The sequence below is a fragment of the Sitophilus oryzae genome, unplaced genomic scaffold (assembly GCF_002938485.1).
Source record: "Sitophilus oryzae breed Bouriz unplaced genomic scaffold, Soryzae_2.0 scaffold_810_pilon_pilon, whole genome shotgun sequence".
Lineage (NCBI taxonomy): Eukaryota > Metazoa > Arthropoda > Insecta > Coleoptera > Curculionidae > Sitophilus > Sitophilus oryzae.
In genome coordinates, this window is record NW_022147429.1 from 5,067,651 (window position 1) to 5,082,112 (window position 14,462).

Consider the following 14,462-nt stretch of genomic DNA (forward strand, 5'->3'; position numbering starts at 1 on the left):
TTTTCTTTTTGAGGGTGTTTCAAGCCCCTGACTAAAAATTCTCCCAGTACTGTTTCCGTCTATGACCATTCTAATCATTGTCGCATTGGCATAACTACCGACGACAATGTGCAGTGGTGTTAGGTCTAAAATGACCTCCATTGCTGCTGTTGGACATGTTCTCATGGTACCTGTGATACAAATACATGCCAGTCTCTGTACTTTGCACAGGTTTTGCCTTGCTGTACGTTGCTCTAGTTTTGTATACCAAGCAACTGCTCCATATGTAATCATGGGTCTTACTATCATGGTATACATCCAGCGCAGCCCCACCTATTTCCCGCCAGTCTTCTGCATATCATGAGAGCCTTTGTGGCTTTGCTGGTAATGTTCTTAATATGCCTGTTCCAGAGAAGTTTACTATCCAGTGTTATTCCTAGATATTTCACTTCCTGTGATGGCAGTATTTCCTTTCCATCTAGATGGATTCCTTTCAAGTTTTTCAAACTTCGCTTTCTGGTGAATGGCACTACCGCGGTTTTATCTGAGTTGATACTCAGCCCGACGGCCCTGCACCATCTCTCAGTGATGCGGAGTCCTCTTTGGATAATATCACACAGGGTGCCTTCATGTTTCCCCCGTGCAATCATGACTATGTCATCTGCATACCCTATGCAGTGTATTCCCGCTAGAGTTAATTTTTCCAGTAGTTCATCCACTACCAAGCTCCACCGTAGGGGGGAGGTCACTCCACCTTGTGGAGTTCCTTGCGTTGTTTTAACAACCACAGTTTTGGTACCTATCTCAGCTTCTGCTGTTCGTGTTGAGAGCATTTCCCAAAACCAGTGGATTATCGTATTGTTCACCCCTCTTGTTTCAAGAGATCGCTTGACCACCTTGTGAGGTATATTGTCAAACGCCCCTGCAATGTCCAAGAAGGCACAAAGTGCTGTTTCTTGGCTATCCAGGCTTGCCTGTATTAGCTCAGTTAACTGGTACAGAGCAGTTTCTGTGGATCTGCCCGCTCTATATGCATGCTGACTATCGTGCAGTAGTTTAACCTTTAGAAGATTTACTCTAATATGGTTGTCCACTACTTTCTCCATCGTTTTTAATATGAACGATGTGAGACTAATAGGCCTAAATGATTTGGGGTTAGCCCAGTCAGTTTTGCCTATTTTGGGTATGAAGATTACTTTCGCTCTTCTCCAGATGGTTGGTATATATCCCATCGCTAAGCTGCTTCTTGTAATGTTTAATAGATGGTGTGTAGCTATTTGCTCACCCTTCTTTAGAAGGGCAGGAAAAATCCCATCTATTCCTGCTGTTTTATAAGGCTGAAAGGTGTCAGTAGCCCATTTCAGTTTTTGTTCTGTTATTACTAGCTTGGCCGTCTCCCAGTCTTCCCTGCGAGGATTGTGGGGTTCGGTCGGAGCTACTTGCGTATTAATAGAATGTTTTCTCATTATTTAACTAATGTTAACTAAATCATATTATTTTGTTTTCTTGTTGTAATTCTGTTCTAAAGCATTTCTTTATTTATTTGATCTGACCTTAGAGTAAGGATCTGACAAAGCAAATATATAACATATATGTATGCATTTAATGGAATATATTTATGCTGTAAATAATTTCAGTTTAAAAGTAATCTAAATAAAATCGTTTACTGTTCCTTCGTGCCGATGTTTGTGGTTTGTGAGAACAAGGGCCTTCGGCGGAGTGCATCGGCGAATATCTTAGCTCGCAAAAGAGCAACCAGAAACAATAAATATAATAACTTATGATCTAAAGATATTTGCACCAGAACTTCAACTTTAGCGTCGATCTCCGCAACCAGGAACTTTATATCTGCGGGTGGGGACCCGTTAAACTAACTTTCTTCAGTTTTGAACGATATAGATGTGGCATATTTTGAATGTATTAAACTATAAACCTAGGTATGAGGACAGTTTCTATATTATTATTATTTCTCTTTTATTAAAGTTTAGGACAGCATAGTTAGATTTTCTGGAATAGTGATCATGGTTTTCTCTGCCGTGCTCTTCTACATGTGAATTCCAGGCAGAGTACGGTACTCCATTTATTTCATTTAATAAAATGAGTAGGGCTATTTACAAATTCAGCGTTTTATTTACATAACCTATTCTCCTCAAATTTCCCAAAATATTGCTTTTGTCGAGGCGCATCCGAGGTAATCACAATAAAAAAAATATTTAACACAACGTAGGTTCCCTTCTTTCTTTTAAATTTCTTGTTATACAGTTGGCCAAAATATTACCTCTTCAACTTTGTTGACGAATTTGGGTTGTTACACTACAAGATTATACATTATTGGGCTTTTAAGTAAGTTTTAATACGTATTACCACAAATAGTATACCGGGTCGTTAGACACATAGGAAATCCCATGCAAATATTGAACGATTCAAAAATTGCCTCCCCTATTAATTTTACAACTAAGTCGAAATATATTTTTAAAAGTCTGCCTATGCTGAATACTCATGCCAAATTTGAACAATTTTGGACAAGCCAATTTTAAGTAATTTAAGAAAAATTACATCTATTTTTAAATTAAAACTGAACAAGTAACAATGCAAAATCAGTCTAATGTCAAGTGTTTTTTTACCCTAACTTTAAAACACCTTGTAATTTCGTTTGTGAATTTTCCTAAAATATAATTTTGCAGTCAGAACCATGTCTCCTGAGCATTTTTTTTCTGATCGTAAAATTATATTTTAGGAAAATTCACACACGAAATTACTGCACAGGGTGTCTTAAACTTAGGGCAAAAAAACAACCCCTCGATTAACCCTGTATAATATAATAATAATAGCTCCCGTATATATAGCGTTTAACACCTTGGGAGTAGCAAGGTACAGTTTGCTATACTAGAGCCGTTCGGTATACAAAGGAAGGTAATGTGGCTAGCACTACGCTTCAACCGCCTATTATTACCTCAGGATTGTGAATCCCAAGTACTCATTTAAGGCTGAGTCGACCTAGGTACCCAAACTATTTTTATTTTAATAAAAATAGTCGGCTGATAAAATGCCGGGTGTGGGAATCAAACCTACACCTTGAGATTGGTAGATGAGAGCCTGTACCTCTACGCCACCGGACACCTAACCCCTCGATTAGCGCTGTATAATATGCTAAATACTAAAGTTTTTAAAAAACTTAGTTTAAAATAGGTCTAAAAATAACAGAAATATAACACTTTAAAATTGACCAAAAATTTCTCCGTTGCCTTTTTTTTGCATCTGAGTGTAGGATGAAAAGTTAAGGTACTTTGGCAATTGCCTGATTTTGCATTGTTACTTGTTCTGTTCTTCACTATCTTTGTTTCAATTCCCTAAAGGCATACAAAAGTCATCATAATATTAGAGCATAGGTTCTTAATAGGTATTTATTGTATTTATTTTATTATTTTTGTTGAATATGTAATTTAACAATGGTAAATTGGTGGCAACAGTGGAAGTTGTAGTTATATATAGTTTTATTATTATAGGGTGGCAACATTGAGAAATGTAACTAGATGTTGTCATGACAAAAATAAATAAGGTAGTTGAGTAAATACGTTTTTCTTTCGTTTGTAAATACTTTATTCTGAATCAAAGATTCTGAACAATAAAACTTTAATAAAAATAGGTTATCGGCCCAAACGGGCATAAGTTCGGGAAAAGTTGTGTTTAACGAAAAATTCAGTTGGCAGTCGGCGTTGGCAAAAGTATAAAAAGGGGCTCTTGTATAGTGGTCTTTTTAAAAACCAGTGTTTGTTTCTACTGGGTTGGAAATACAACGTACTGCACATGTAAAGAAAAAGTCAGAATAATGGATCGGGTAGTGGCAAATGAGTCACTAAGAATTGGACAACGTGCAAATTCCAAACACAGATAATAAAATCGAAGGGATTATTTGAAATCGTAACTGGAGAGAATCCAAGACCAATAATTATATAGAAGCAACATAGTGGGACACAAAAGAAGCTACAGCTCAAGAAATAATTGCTGTAAGGATGGAAGGGAAGCCTTTAACACATATACTTTCTTGTCGAATACCATCAGATATGTGGAAAAACTGAAATCGATATATTATGAGTCGCACATAAGTCGCAGGTTAGTGTTCACCTGTTACAACAGAATTTTTTTAAATTAGAGTTCAGCAATGGAAATGTTGCACAGTTTATATCCAAGCTTGAAAAAATTAAAAGTAATTTGGCTTAGTTAGGTGAAGAGTTAGGTGACAAAATGGTAATCATAAAAATCTTAATGTCGTTACCAGATACTTTGTTTCTGCCTGGGAATCAATAAGCAAACACTAAAAGAACTAACGTCCAGATTCTTAATTGAGGAAGAAAGAAATAAACGAGGAGAAGGAGTTATGGCATTGGCTACAACATCGAATATAAAATGTTATGAATGCAAGAAAAGTGGTTACATCAGAAGAATTGTCCGGGGTTGATTTAGAATGTTAAAATAAAATGTTATTAGAATCAATACATTTTCAAGCATTTGCCATTGAGGGGGAGTGTTGAATATGTAATTTAACAATGGTAAATTGTTGGCAACAGTGAAAGTTTTAGTTATATATACATAGTTTTATTATTATAGGTTGTTGGCAACATTGAAAAATGTAACTAGATGTTGTCATGACAAAAATAAGTAAGTTAGTTGAGTAAATAGTTTAAAAAAAAACGTTTGTAATTATTTTATTCTGAACAATAAAATTTTAATAACAACAATAATTTTATTTATTTTCTAATATTCTAATCCCAATAACTCCAGCAGATACTCAATTAATCTTTCGAAATAAAAATATTGAACAATGTAGATGGCAAATTAGTTAGCTACTGCTATGTCCTTCCTTTATCTCCTGTCTGTGCCAAACTTTGCAACTCCAAACGCTTCCAGTTCAGTTAATCCCCGCAAACTTGCTCCAGACCAATCTAAAGATTCCACTTCAATTCTAGTGTTAATATTTATTCCCCATCCGTTCGGTTAGATCATATCGCTTTAAATCTGCATAAGATATATGTTTGTAGCAAATATTGGCCTGGATCCAGTAAAATGTATTTAGATTTCTTAGAATATAATAATCTTTATATATATATTTTAGGTCCCATAAATACTCAAATAAAATAATATTAAAGAACTTAATTCAGAAAGGTGAGAACAAGGACGGTTTTGTATGTAAAAAATTGTTTGTGCACTACGTGCGTAAATTTCAAGTGAAACTTCTTACTATTAGCTATTAAATTGAAGGATTTGAAGGACATATTTGAAAAAGTGTAGCTTAAGATGTTGAAAAAGTAATGAATTAAAAAATATATTTTTTTACGCGTAAAAAATAATTTCCACATAAAAAGTAGTTTTTTGCCTATAAAAAACATATGTTTTTGTGTAAAACTATTCGTTACACATAAAAACTATTTTTACGCGTAAAAAATTATTTGTTTCATGCAAAAAATTATTTTCTTTGAAGTTTGATCGGTCAGAGGGGGGGGGTAATTACCCCCCTTACCCGTCCCCTAAAACTGCGCTTGAATGAGAATATAATTGATACCAAAGAATATTATAATTTTAAGAACGCTCTTGTGGAAGCTTTAGTGATTTGACACACCGTGGCGCTTTTGAACATAATCGAAGCCTGTTTTATTATATATTATTAATATTTATAATTTTTTTTTATAAATATATAAAAAAAATGCATTGAAAATATTTTCACAAAAATACAAAATTTTCCATAACCAAAAAGTTACAGAGATTTGTTAAAAGTGTACATTTTTGAAAAACACCCGTAACTCTAAAACGGTAACAGATATCGATGTGCGGGTTTCGCCATCATATTTTTGATAAAAATTGAGCTCCAGACACCGATATTTGATTTCGTCTATCTCCCATAGAAAAGGGTGTTTCCCTTTAAAAGCGTCCAATTTAGCCCACCCTGTACAAAAAATTGTTCGAATGGTTCTAGAAATATGAAATTTTGCACAGAGGTCAGTTAAGTAGCGAAATTGAACAGTTATAAGCAATTTTCCAAAATTAAGTTCCAATGAGGGTAAAACTGGGGGTGAAATTTTGTATAATTTTTTTTAAAAGTAGTGTAACATTTTGTATAGAGGTTCCTTAAGTGACGAAAGTGAGTACTCAAAAGCGCATTTTGGACATCCATCTCCTAAAAGGGTTACAGTATGAAATTTTGCGCAAATGTTTCTTATACTACATATATTGTATTTAACAATAAGAATATTTTTTTTAGAATATTCACCCACATTTCTCGGCCTTAGAGGGCGAATTTCCAAAAATTGGTTCTTAATGCAAAATAACGTTACATAAGTAACGCTGGCGCAGAATTTCATACTTCTAAAACCGATTACAACAAATTTTTATATATATATATTAATCGGTTTAAAACGTTCTACGTCTTCCGATGCCATCTCTCCATGCCTGTCTATGTCTCCATGCACCGTCTCCGAGAGATCTTTCCTCCATAAACGTGTCAATCCCTTCCTGCCAACTTCTTCTCGGTCTACCCGGTTTTCTTCTTCCTGCAGGTTTCCAGTTTATAATTTGCTTTGGGATTCTTATTTCTGCCATTCTTTGGACATGCCCGTATAATATGAGTTGACTGTTCTTTATGTCGTCCACTATCGTATGTTTAACTTCCATAATCTCTCTTATGCGTTCATTAGTTATTCGCTCGAGTCTTGATTTGCCTGCTGATCTTCTCCAAAAATCCATCTCTGTAGCTTCCAGCATTCGTTTTGTTGTTTCCTTAATTGGCCAGACTTCACAGCTGTACGTGGTTATACTCTTTATGATGGTATTGTATATTAGAGTTTTGTTCTTGTTGTTTATGCTTCTATCCCACAGTATCCCATTCAATACCGTGATAGCATTCCTTCCAAGTTGGTTTCGTTCTTTAATTGCTGTATCCAACAGTCCATCATTTGTGATTTGCATACCCAAATATTTGTATTTTGTGCAGCACTTAATTTTCTTCCCTTCTTCTAGTATTAGATCTTGTTGTTCTCCTCCGATACACATATATTCTATTTTGTTAGTATTGATCTCGAGTCGACAAATTTTTATACCAGTTTTAATCTTTACTAATTTTCACTATATTTTAATTTCAATCTTCTATAATATCACTTCTTAGGACCTCTGTACTAAATTTCATATTTCATATTTCTAGTTCTAGAACGGATTTTACATAAAAATTTAATCTGATTTCGAACACAGACATAAACTTTCTTCATAAGGCTAGGCGCAAATTGAGTCGCGTGTATGTATGGCGTGTGACATGACTTGACGTGACATGGCGCGACCGGCATGACTGGACGCGGCACTCGCGCTGCTTGGTGGTCCACAAATTGGGACGCAGTTTTTCAGTATCTCACCTCTGCAATCGTATAAAAACGGCTGCATAAAAATGTCTGATTCGCCATCAAAATAATTATTGTTACTAAACTTTAGTTCTGAGTTCTGAATCAGAATCAGATGATGCGGAAGTGTAGGTAAATGTTACTAAAAGGTACTGTAGGTAAATGTTACCTAAACGTTACTGTATTCAATTATCAAAATTAAGCACGCAAATGCGAGGCACGCGTCAGGTCACGCGGATCGCGTCGCACTGTCAATTTGCGCTGTCCCATTTATTTCTGTTGGGTTATAAAAACTCGCGTCGTGCCAGGTCATGTCACACGTGATAGACGCGACTCAATTTGCGCTTAGCCTCAATATTATAATGACCTCTCAGTTTTACTTGAAGGTCTTGAATTGTCCTTTAAAACTAGTGAAAATAATGTAATTTGATGATAATATATTGATACCTTTTAGAAAATATCGTTTAGAAAAGACACGTCGAACAAATAGCAGCTGAAAAATTCATGTTAAGTCACTAGCTGGTGGACGGAATACGCGAGTACGCGTTTTAAATTCAACGTTGCATCGATCCTGGTCCCATCAAGAATAGGCACAAAATTGGAAAACGAATGTCAAGATTAAATATTTACGTGGCGCGGTTTGCTACTCCCACACCAGTTTGCGGAATATTTAACTCCTTAAAAGCAAAAACACCTATTTAAAAATTGCCTTTGTACTAGTGATGGGCATTGTGATTTGTGATTCTTTTTAGTGAATCGAATCGCACGATTTAATTTCTCATATTGAATCGACTCTTACGATTCGTTCATTTGAACAAACTACATACGCATTTTAGGTATTACCTCTCATACGACACGGAGACTCTAAGGAGAGCGGTAGTTTATATAAAAATGGAATGTAAAAAATGGGTTGTAGCAGTATGTAGGTTAACTGAAAGTATATTAGAAATACAGAGAGTTCTACAGGGTGTCCCCAAAAAAGTTATAAACATCAAAGTTATGTTTTTTGTAATAGAACACCTTATATATTAACTGATTTAAGGATTCTAGGAGAAAAATAAAGGTGAGTTTCATTAGAAAAGCATATGACTAAAATGTATAATTTTTGAAATATTTAGCATCTTCTAAAAATAAAGGATAAATTTTAAATTTTAATTTTGTATCTTCAAAATTGGATGCTTTTTAAGATATGCTACCTTATATATTAACTGAATTTCGGATTCTAGGAGGAAAATAAAGGTGAGTTTCATTACAGAAGTGTATGACTAAAATGTAGAACAAATTCTAAATTTCAATAAAAGCTAGGTACCTAAATAGGAATTTATCCGGTATAGCTTAATATGTAGTTAAAGCTACTATTGTACTTTAAATCAAATTAAAACTTGACCCAAAAAGTTATACAGGGTGAGACAAAATTAATATTGAACTTTTAAAAGCAAGTACTCTTTTATTTTAAATGGATCATCCAGTATATTATTCCGATATTCTATGATTCATGTCTCTTCAAAATATTATTAAGGTTGCCTGCCTCTCAAACAAAGATTTTCCTAGATATTTTAATTTGCATGATTTAGTGTCAGTAGATCTTATTTTATTAGGTAGCTAGGTAGCTTTAATATGCCTGAGGATACTTCAACATAGCTGTCAAATTAGTTCAACTTTAACAACTAGTTATCATTTGGTTATCATTTTGTGTCAGTTAAAAGAAAACAAATTTTTATAAATTTGGCGAAAATTAAAACTTCTTCAGAGAGAAAGTGACATGATTCTATTAATTGATGTCTGGATTGTGCATTCATCCATTGATATAATGCTTAAATGCTCCTGTTTTATCTGGTCTAGGGTTTTTATGGGGAAATGTTAAAGACAATGCTTACACATCTCGACTAACTATTATTGACAACATGAGAGAAATGAATGTGGCTGCTTTTCGAAGTAGAACTCCACATATGCCTCTTAATATGAAAAGACCTTTTGAAGATTGAATCATCTTATGCAGTAAAAAGGAAATGAAGAATTTTGAGCATTAGATTTCAACTAGCTAAAATTTGTCACATGATTGATGATACGCCTATATCTAGTTTTAATTGTGTAATAATTAAAATATGTTTTAAACGAGTATCTTTTTGTTATCGTTGAATATTTTAATTTATATTCTTTTTTATATATGTTTTTAAATAACGAGAGGTAATCCTATATACAGAGTGGTAAGTATATTATACAGAGTAAAAACATTTCCAAGTTTTAAGTCCTTTTTAAGTCCAATAAACTTACATCAATACTACATTACAATATAGACCAACCCTAAAAGCAACTTGAGTCATAGTAAATTGAATCTGATTTCGAACACAAACATACACTGTCTTCATAAATATTATGATGCCCTTTCAGTTTTATGTTTTTTTGTTAAATTATTCTTTAAAACTAGTAAAAATAATGTAATTTGATGGTAATACAGGGTGAGTCTTAAATAAGTGCAAATATTTTCAGGAGTAGTATATTACGACCTCAGGAACACTTCTATGAGGTGTTCCTGTTCACCGCAAATTGTCCCACGGTATAATTTCTTAATCTCTGATATTACCATAGTTACGGCTTTATTCCATGATTACGGCACTAAAAGAGATGCAAATACAGAAAAAATCCGGTGGCTTTTTTTGTAAATTTTCAAACTTTAATAACTAGCTTATTTTGGACTTATCTGAAAAAATGTTAAAGAGAAAATATGTTTCTTTTATCGAGATCTACCAGCCTGCAACCTGAAAATATTTGCACTTATTTAAGACTCACCCTGTGTATTGACACCTTTTTGAGATATCGTTTAGAAAACACATAACAAACAAGTATTTTTTATTCTTTAAAATTTACGGCAAGTATATTACAGATAGTGTCAAAAAAACATTTAACTCCAATAACCCTACATTAGAATATAGACCAACCCCAAAAGCAACATGACTTAAAGTAAATTGAATCTGATTTCGAACACAGACATAAACTTTCTTCATAAATATTATAATGCCCTTTCAGTTTCATGGTTTTTCTTAAATTGTTCTTTAAAACGTGAAAAAGTGAAAATAATCTAATTTGATGATAATATATTGATACCTTTTTCGAAATATCGTTTAGGAAAGACACATCGAACAAATAGCAGCTGAAAAATTCATGTTAAGTCACTAGCTGGCAGACGGAATACGCGAGTACGCGTTTTAAATTCAACGTTGCATCGATCCTGGTCCCATCAAGAATAGACACGAAATTGGAAAACAAATGTCCAGATTAAATATTTACGTGGCGCGCGGTTTGCTACTCCCACACAGGTTGCGGAATATTTAATTCCTAAAAAACAATACACCTATTTAAAAATTGCCTTTGAAACTAGCGATTAGCATTGCTATTCTTTTTATTAAATCGAATCACACGATTCAATGTCTCATATTGAATTGACTCTTACGATTCGTTCGTTTGTACAAACTACATATACGTTTTACGTATCACAGTATAAATAAATATTTTTTTGTAAATAACTTTCACATCGCTTGCATTTTATACTCATGATGTTTCTTTGGAACTTTTGTTCGAGTCTATTGATGTCTTACTACATAAATACTCATCTTTCATAGTTATAGTTAAGACGGCGTTAAATTATAATCTATTTCATTGCTAATATACAGTGTGGTCCACTAAGTATGCAACATATGGGATTTTTTTATTAGAAGTCCTATCAAACTGAGAATACTGTCAAAAATTAGTGCATGTCCGTTAACCATATCAGCGATACTTACAATGACTGTAAGTCAAACAACTTTCGGAGTAGGCCAAAAATGCGAAAATCGTCCAAGAGTAAAAGTGGGTTCATATACACGCGAATTGTGAAATGCGAATTGCAAATATTGTTGTTATTGGTCTTTTACGCCTAAGCACAAAAGTAAAAAAATATATTATTAAACTGTAATTAAATGTCAAATTCAACGAGAGTAACCATAGTTTCTCGATAGATATTACTTTTTAGGGTTCCGTACCCAAAGTGTAAAAACGGGAACCCTATTACCAAGATTTCGCTGTCCGTCTGTCTGTCACAAAGGTCTATCTTATGAACAGTTATAGCTAGACAGTTGAAATTTTTACAGATAATAGAGAGTTTTTAGGTCGCCTATTTGGTAAATGACGTAAAACGCTAAACGTTATACTGATCATGCGCAGTTTGTGAAAAATAACCGACAACTTTTGTTGGCCAGGTACTGTCATTTTAGATTTTGAGCCGTTTATTTAACACGTCATCTGTCAAACGTTAACGTTAAATTTTGCAAATGTCAAGATGTCAAGTTGTAACGCAACGTAATATCAAAATGAAATTTTATTAATACATTACGGCGACGGTGCTGTTCGCCTGGAGAGCATTATAGGGTGAGTAAGGTTTGTGCTTAAATGAGCACCACTGAATCTACCTAATAGTTAAATAACATTAAAGATTCAGAAAACTGTTATTTGGAAAAGATATTTGCCAAGATGGAACCTCATTCATGCAATAAAACAAATAAGTTTCTACTCTACTAAATCTAAATATATTAATTAAAATTAATGTTTGGTTATAAAATACGTTTGTTTTATAACGACCAGAAAAACAATGAAATAGGTTTAAATTTTGAAAATGAGGTTAAAATATTACTTAAATTTGTAATTAAAGTATATAATTAAATTGAAAAGTATATAATTAAGTGAAATATTACAGATGTTGAAAACTACTTATAGAAAAATTAATAAAATAAATCAAACTTTACTATCTATACCTTTTTATAGTGTACCCCAAAATAAAAGTATACAAGCTTGGGTAACTTATCCAACAACAGCAGCTGAGTACGGCAATGATGAACAGGGTTGAACAGGGTGAACTCCAGGAACTACAGTTGCATCAGTAAGGCCACAAATCTTTGTTGAGTTGGAAAACAGGGTGGATGTCTCGACACCATGTAATCACGTGCAAGTGAATGTTAAGATAAAACCATCCAAAGCAAGGAAGGCAAACCAGGAAAAGTAAAAAGCAGAAAGAAATAACCAAAATCAAGACCCTGTGGACAATATTTAAATTAATATTTGTAGATTTTAGGTTATGATACCTTACCCCAAAGCGTAACTAGCAATTTATCCAGCTACCATCGACAATTAAAAAAGTTAGTGGGTCCATTCCAAAACTGTCCAAATCTAATGAAAATTATTAAAAATCAGAATTGAAAAAAGGAAAAAACGTGAATAAGTTAACTTACCCAATATCTGGCCACATGGCACATCAAAAAACTAATCTATTTTGGTTCAGGCAAATTCTTATTCTTATTTATTTAAATTTACAAAATTGTTCAACAGCATTCAAAAATTATGCTGGTAATCCTCACAGGAACCAACAAGAAAGGATTTCACCAAAAAAGACGATCTCCTCCCGATCGCCACGCCAATATGGCGATCGGAGGGAAAAAGAACAATCATCGACCAAAATGAACCACCAAAGATTTTGACAATCCAGAAATGACATCAGAAAACGGAAGTTAGCGGCGTTGCCGTACTGACCAAATGAACAGGTATTTTGGGGAAAAATATTAGAAAGATAAATTAAAAGAAACTGTCAACACTGCGTAGCTCACCTGCTGCTGTTAAATATATATAAAATAATGATAAAGACATATTTAAATATTATAATTAATTAAGATAAATTTATAAACATTAATTAATAAAAAGAGACATATCCATCATAACATTAATTAATAAAAAGAGATATTATCCAAAAAGTAGCAAGTTTAAAAAACATGCTACAAAGTGTCAACCATCAACTTGGACACTACATCTTGGCGTTGCCAATTTTTGTCACTCAAATATGTTGGTTGTATTATTTTGATAGACAAAAGAAGACTACAAAAAAGTATATATTTAGGAACTAATTTACGTATTATTTTTTACCCTTTTGTAGCAGTTTTCTTTTTTTTTTCTTCTTTGATCATAATCCAAATAAGTATTACACTTGGCAACCGTGCTAAAATGAATCCCGTAATAGCGTACCGTTTATTTGAACCTAAATAGCGGCAAACGCTATCCACTAATAGGGTAATCCCTTATTTTTGTATCAATGCGCATGCTCTAAATAACGGATAATGTATAAAGCTGATCGAATAAGGGACTTAAAAAGTCTCTAATGTATCTATGTTGCCGCTATAAGAACAAATACTAAAAACAGAATTAAATAAATGTTTATAAATAAAGAAGTACTTTCACTAAACATTATCTTTTAAGTAAGAATTTTACATAGAATCTTTCAAGTCCTCGGTGGCCGCGTGGTTTAAAGCGTTAGGACTTTACGCTGCTATGACGTTGGAGCCGTAGTAAGGCAAGTTCGAATCCTAGTCAAGGCGACTTTTTTAATCGTTTTTTTTTTAATTTTGACATATTTTTACATATTTATTATTGATTAATACAATTTTTAGTAACGTGTTTCTTAATTTTTTTTAAATTACTTACACGCGCATTCAACATTTCGGCTAAATTGGAAAAAAAGTTTATAATAATTATAGTGGCTAATGTTGTATAGATAATGAATGGTATAACCATGGGCATACTCAGCGCCGGGCTGACTAACTGGAATTTAAATTTCCCGCTGTGGATTCAGGTGGTAAAAATGTCAAGTTGTCACATTTATTTAGTTAGTTGTGTTAAAAAGGAATGGTGTTAAAAAGGTTTAAGTGAATTGTTGTACTTTAAGCTTAAAAAATTTTACTAGCAGACCGTGCATTTGAAAACTGTTCTTTTTAGAACCGATTTTAGTGCGAAGTGTACGATGCCGAAGCAGCTTAACAGTCATTGCAAAGAACTGCTCTCAACTTTATTAGAATATTTTGAACGAGAAAGCTTAGCAATGCCTCTCTATGTTCATGACTGCTCTTAAGAATGTCCTCACATCCCTAACTGCTGTGTGAGTTTTGTTGACGTAAATAATAAATGTTTATAGCTTCATTCAGAACCTCGCAATTAGTGGAATAAATTAGTGGTTTCAATTAGCGTAAAAGTTTGTTTCTCTAATTTGAATGTAAGCTTCAGAACGTCAAAATTAGTGGTTGGAAT

The 14,462-nt window shown here is 33.4% G+C and overlaps 1 protein-coding gene and 1 long non-coding RNA gene across 2 annotated transcripts in view; one reads left to right on the top strand and one right to left on the bottom strand.

Moving 5' to 3' along the window:
- Positions 1–14,462, bottom strand: part of LOC115889092 (sodium/calcium exchanger 1) — a 342,486-nt gene that overhangs the window by 4,657 nt on the left and 323,367 nt on the right. The gene's annotated exons all lie outside the window — the stretch shown is intronic.
- LOC115888966 lies at positions 11,679–13,014 on the top strand. The gene is made up of 3 exons (XR_004051344.1): positions 11,679–11,765; positions 12,159–12,392; positions 12,459–13,014. It is a non-coding gene; the product is annotated as an uncharacterized LOC115888966 (long non-coding RNA).